The sequence below is a fragment of the Arachis hypogaea genome, chromosome 2 (genome assembly GCF_003086295.3).
Source record: "Arachis hypogaea cultivar Tifrunner chromosome 2, arahy.Tifrunner.gnm2.J5K5, whole genome shotgun sequence".
Taxonomy (NCBI): Eukaryota; Viridiplantae; Streptophyta; class Magnoliopsida; order Fabales; family Fabaceae; genus Arachis; species Arachis hypogaea.
The window spans coordinates 51528911-51535353 of NC_092037.1; the positions used below are offsets into that span (position 1 = coordinate 51528911).

General features: G+C 33.7%; 1 non-coding gene across 1 annotated transcript; it reads left to right on the top strand.

Annotated features, from left to right (window-relative positions):
• Nucleotides 1-802: 802 nt before the first annotated feature.
• On the top strand, nucleotides 803-906 carry LOC112762956 (small nucleolar RNA R71). The gene has a single exon (XR_003182792.1). It is a non-coding gene; the product is annotated as a small nucleolar RNA R71 (small nucleolar RNA).
• Nucleotides 907-6443: the final 5537 nt, after the last annotated feature.

A 6443-nucleotide genomic window follows, 5' to 3' on the forward strand; every position in this document is an offset into this window, starting at 1 on the left:
AGGATTTTCGTCCTCCTTCTCCCTAGTGCATTCGGCCACTTTGATCAAATCAATGGCCTTGCACTCTCCTTTTGGATTCTCTTCTGTATTGCTTGGGAGAATATTGGGAGGAGTTTCAATGACTTTCTTACTCAGCTGGCCCACTTGTGCCTCCAAATTTCTAATGGAGGATCTTGTTTCATTCATGAAACTGAAAGTGGCTTTTGACAGATCAGAGACAATATTGGCTAAATTAGAAGTGTTTTGTTCTGAATTCTCTGTCTGTTGCTGAGAAGATGATGGATATGGCTTACTATTGCTCAGCCTATTGCGTCCACCATTGTTAAAGCCTTGTTGAGGCTTTTGTTGATCCTTCCAGGAGAAATTTGGGTGATTTCTCCATGATGGATTATAGGTGTTTCCATAAGGTTCACCCATGTAATTAACCTCTGCCATGGCAGGGTTTTCAGGATCATAAGCTTCTTCAGAAGCTGCCTCTCTAGTACTGTTGGATGCATGTTGCAATCCATTTAGATTTTGAGAGATCATGTTGACCTGTTGAGTCAACATTTTGTTCTGAGCCAATATGGCATTCAGAGCATCAATTTCAAGAACTCCTTTCTTCTGAGGCATCCCATTATTCACGGAATTCCTCTCAGAGGTATACATGAACTGGTTGTTTGCAACCATGTCAATGAGTTCTTGAGCCTCTTCAGGCGTTTTCTTCAGGTGAATAGATCCACCTGCAGAATAGTCCAATGACATTTTCGAAAATTCAGAGAGACCATAATAGAATATATCTAATAGGGTCCATTCTGAAAACATGTCAGATGGACATCTTTTGGTCAACTGCTTGTATCTTTCCCAAGCTTCATAGAGGGATTCACCATCTTTTTGTTTGAAGGTTTGAACATCCACTCTTAGCTTGCTCAGCTTTTGAGGAGGAAAGAATTTATCTAAGAAGGCAGTAATCAGCTTATCCCAGGAGTCCAGGCTATCCTTAGGTTGTGAATCCAACCATATTCTAGCTCTGTCTCTTACAGCAAAAGGGAAAAGCATGAGTCTATAGACTTCAGGATTAACTCCATTTGTCTTTACAGTCTCACAGATCTGCAAGAACTCAGTTAAAAACTGATAAGGATCTTCAGATGGAAGTCCATAAAACTTGCAGTTTTGTTGCATTAATGCAACTAGTTGAGGCTTAAGCTCAAAGTTATTGGCTCCAATGGCAGGAATGGAGATGCTTCTTCCATCAAACTTGGATGTTGGCTTTGTGAAGTCACCAAGCATTCTCCTTGCATTATTATTATTATTATTATTTTCGGCTGCCATGTCTTTCTCTTGTTCGAAAATTTCTGAAAGGTTGTTTCTGGATTGTTGTAATTTAGTTTCTCTTAATTGTCTCTTCAGAGTCCTTTCAGGTTCTGGATCAACTTCAACAAGAGTGCCTTTTTCCCTGTTCCTGCTCATATGAAAGAGAAGAAAACAAGAAAAGAAAGAGGAATCCTCTATGTCACAGTATAGAGATTCCCTTATGTTAGTAGAAGAAGAAAGGGGTTAGAAGAATGGAGATGGGGATTCGGATTTTTGGATGAAGAGAGGTGAAGAGAAGTGTTAGTAATTAAATAATTAAATAGAAGAAGAAAAGAGAAGGAAGATTTCGAAAATAATTTTTGAAAAAGAGGTTAGTAATTTTCGAAAATCAAAGACAAAATATAATTAAAATTAAAATTTAAAACAAAAAGAATTTTTGAAAAAGAGAGGGAGAATTTTCGAAAATTAGAGAGGGAAAAGTAGTTAGGTGGTTTTGAAAAAGATAAGAAACAAACAAAAAGTTAGTTAGTTGATTGAAAAAGATTTGAAATCAAATTTTGAAAAAGATAAGAGGATAAGATAAAAGATAAAAAGATAAGATAAAAATTTTAATAAAAAGATATTTTGAAAAAGATTTAATTTTTAAAAAGACTCAACTAACAAGAAACTACAAGATAAGATTCTAGAACTTAAAGATTGAACCTTTCTTAACAAGAAAGTAACAAACTTCAAATTTTTGAACCAATCATATTAATTGTTAGCTAATTTTCGAAAATTTGATATAAAGATAAAAAAAAAGATTTTGAAAATATTTTGAAAAAGATTTTTGAAAATTTCGAAAATTATAAAAAAAATGAAAAAGATATGATTTTTGAAAAAGATTTTGAAAAGATAAGATTTTTAAAATTGAAATTTTGACTTGACTTGTGAGAAACAACTAATTTTGAAAATTTTTGACCAAGTCAATCCAAAATTTCGAAAATTTGGAGGAAAATAAGGAAAAGATATTTTTTTGATTTTTTTGAATTTTCAATTATGAAAGAGAAAAACAACAAAAATATTCAATGCATGAAATTTTTAGATCAAAACAATGAATGCATGCAAGAATGCTATGAATGTCAAGATGAACACCAAGAACACTTTGAATATCATGATGAACATCAAGAACATAATTTTTGAAAAAAATTTTAATGCAAAGAAAACATGTAAGACACCAAACTTAGAAATCTTTAATGCATGAATAATATGAATGCAAAGATGCACATGAAAAACAAGAAAAGACACAAAACAAGAAATCATCAAGATCAAACAAGAAGACTTGTCAAGAACAACTTGAAGATCATGAAGAACACTATGAATGCATGAGATTTTCGAAAATTGCAAGAAAAAATTTTTAAAAGCATGCAATTGACACCAAACTTAAAATTTGACTCAAGACTCAAACAAGAAACACAAAATATTTTTGATTTTTATGATTTTCTAATTTTTTTGTATTTTTATTAATTTTTTCGAAAAACATGGTTAGAAAAACGAAAAATAAAAGAAAAATTTTGAAAAAGATTTTTGAAAAGAAAATTACTTAATCTGAGCAACAAGATGAACCGTCAGTTGTCCATACTCGAACAATCCCCGGCAACGGCGCCAAAAACTTGGTGGACGAAATTGTGATCAATAATAATTCCAGGCATTGTTAGAGAAGCTTTTTCTTTTCACAACTCCGTTCAACTAACCAGCAAGTGTACTGGGTCGTCCAAGTAATAAACCTTACGTGAGTAAGGGTCGATCCCACAGAGATTGTTGGTATGAAGCAAGCTATGGTCACCTTGTAAATCTCAGTTAGGCAGATTAAATTGATTTATGGTTTCGAAAATTAATAATAAAAAGAAGAAATAATAAAAGGGATAGAATACTTATGCAGATTCATTGGTGGAAATTTCAGATAAATGTATGGAGATACTGTATGGCTCAAGGACGCCTGCTTTCCTACTGCTTCAACTCAATCCTTCTTACTCCTTTCCATGGCAAGCTGTGTATAGGGGTTCACCATCAGCGGTGGCTACTTTCAATCCTCTCGGGAAAATGATCCTATGCGGCTGTCACTCGCACGGCTAATCGTCTGGAGGCATCACCCATGGTTGGTGGCTACATCCCATCCTTGCAGTGAAAACTACGCTCACGCACTCTGTCACAGCACGGCTAATCACTGGTTGGTTCCTGCGCCTACTGGAATAGAATCCCTTGATTCTTTTACGTCTGTCACTAACGCCCAGCACTTGCAAGTTTGAAGTACGTCACAATCATTCATTACCGGAATCCTACTCGGAATACCACAGACAAGGTGAGACCTTCCGGATTCCCAGGATCCTACTCGGAATACCACAGACAAGGTGAGACTTTCCGGATCCTCATAAATGCCGCCATCTATCTAGCTTATACCACGAAGATTCTGTTGGGGAATCTAAGAGATACACATTCATGCTCGGTTGCATGTAGAACGGAAGTGGTTGTCAATCACGTGCGTTCATAAGTGAGAATGATAATGATCGTCACTTTCATCATTACACTCATCATGTTCTTGGGTGCGAATGAATATCTTGGAATAAGAATAAGAGAGATTTGAATAAAAGAAAATAGAATTGCATTAATACTTGAGGTACAGCAGAGCTCCACACCCTTAATCTATGGTGTGCAGAAACTCCACCGTTGAAAATATATAAGCAAAGGGTTCAGGCATGGCCGAATGGCCAGCCCTCTCCATGATCAAGTGACCGAATATTCAAGAGATTAAACTGTCAAAAGATTTCTAATACAATAGATAAATGTTCTATTTATAATAAACTAGCTCCTAGGGTTTACATGAGTAAGTATTTGATGCATAAATTCACTTCCGGGGCCCACTTGGTGTATGTTTGGGCTGAGCTTGATCAATCCACGAGCTAAGGCTTCTCTTGGAGTTGAACTTCGAGTTATGACGTGTTTTGGGCGTTCAACTCCGGATCATGACGTTTTTCTGGCGTTTAACTCCAGACATCAGCATGAACTTGGCGTTCAACGCCAAGTTACGTCGTCAATCTTCGAATAAAGCATGGACTATTATATATTGCTGGAAAGCCCTGGATGTCTACTTTTCAACGCCGTTGAGAGCGCGCCAATTGGAGTTCTGTAGCTCCAGAAAATCCATTTCGAGTGCAGGGAGGTCAGATTCCAACAGCATCAGCAGTCCTTTTGTCAGCCTTCTTAAGAGTTTTGCTCAAGTCCCTAAATTTCAGCCAGAATTTACCTGAAATCACAGAAAAACACACAAACTCATAGTAAAGTCCAGAAATGTGAATTTAACATAAAAACTAATGAAAACATCCCTAAAAGTAGCTTAAACTTACTAAAAACTATATAAAAACAATGCCAAAAAGCGTATAAATTATCCGCTCATCATTGAGCTATTAAACTGGTTTGTTTTAATGAAAAAATTGTAACACTAAATACAACTTATGTAGCTGTGGGATTTCGCCAGCCTCTATAAATGTCTAATGTGTGGTAAAGAGCCAGAGAATGTACGCCATCTTTTCTTTAGTTGTGATGTAGCATTGAGTCTTTGGGGCGATGTACTATATAATATGGGTCTGCATTGTAGATGAGCTAAGGAATGCTTAAAGTCATGGATTGCGGCACCGATTCCAGCGAGGTATAAGCAGCAGTGGGAGATAAATACACAGGTTTTGAAATGGGAGATAAAGTATTGGAACCAAACTTGGGTGTCGAATAAAGAAGAGCGCAAGAGAGGAAAATTTAAAATTCAATAATATAATGATTTGAGGAGTGGATGAAATATGTACATATACTTTGTCTTATTGTGGTCTTGATTATTATTATAGGATGGTTTTTATCTTCTTTGCTTGATTTAGAATAGTAATTTTTTTAAGTTGTTGGTCTATTTAGCAAGATAGTAGTGTGTTTATGTTCTACTTTAAGCCTTTGTAACTGCTACTGACCTCATGTCTCTGATAGGTTTAGTGCGTGATTTCTTATTTAAAAAAAAAGATGCAGGCAAGACAAGCTATTAGCTCTAAGGTTACAGCAATAGGGGTAGAAGGTAATTTTTTTCGGGGATTAAATTTCTATTTTTATTTTTTTTATTGAACAATTTTTTTTGTTTTAACTACCATTACTAATGTTATTGTCATTGATGATTATTATTAGTTTGGGAAAAATTATGTGTGATTTTTTTATTATGGAGGATAGGGTATGACTTTAAAGGTTATTGTTATTACTTCTAATCAGGTACAAAGGTTGCACCAAGGATTCCGTGGAGCTGCTGCTACTACTGCCTAAGGTTTTCAAAAATTTTTTTTTTACTCAATTTATAGGATTGCAGGGATTTTATATATTAAGGCAAAGTTCATTGAGATATTACTTATCAATTTGAGTTCTTTTATAATTTTTCAACAAAGACTTTGTTTTATAGTAATGAGCGTTTTTGACATATATGTTTTTGCTCATTATGTTAGCCAATTCTATTATATTAAGATTTGTAATTATCTAAATTGTGGTGTCTTGTGTTGATTTTTCTGTTTTGAAGAAAAATTGATTTGATCAGACTTCGACAATACTCATGAAAGGCAAGAGAATTAGTTAATTAGTACACAAATTATACTATACAAAATAAAATAAAAAATTATCTCCTTTCAGGTGAATTATCTTTTCCTTTTTTATTTAACAAATATTTTTTTAAGCATTTATAACATTTAAACATAGAGAAAACATTCACACCCTAATTTATTAATCTTCCGAGTTAAAATCTTCCTTTTTCATAAAATCTTAGAGCATTGCCTAAAAAAGCAAGTAACTTAATTTAACGTCATGTGTGATGTGTTTAATAAGTAACAAATTTTAGAGAGGTATTTCTTAGTATGTTATTTTTTTCCATTTAATATTATAACTGATAAATAAATAACAAATTATTTTTGTACGTAAAAATTACACAAAATAAATTAATTATTATTTTTAAAATTATATACTAAGTTGATTAATTCGTTTATAATGTTTAATCTCATTAAAAATATAAAAATCACATTATATCACTCAACAACCTATTAAAATTATAAACAATTCAAAGTCTCAAATAGTTTCAATCGTATTTCATTGATGTGTCA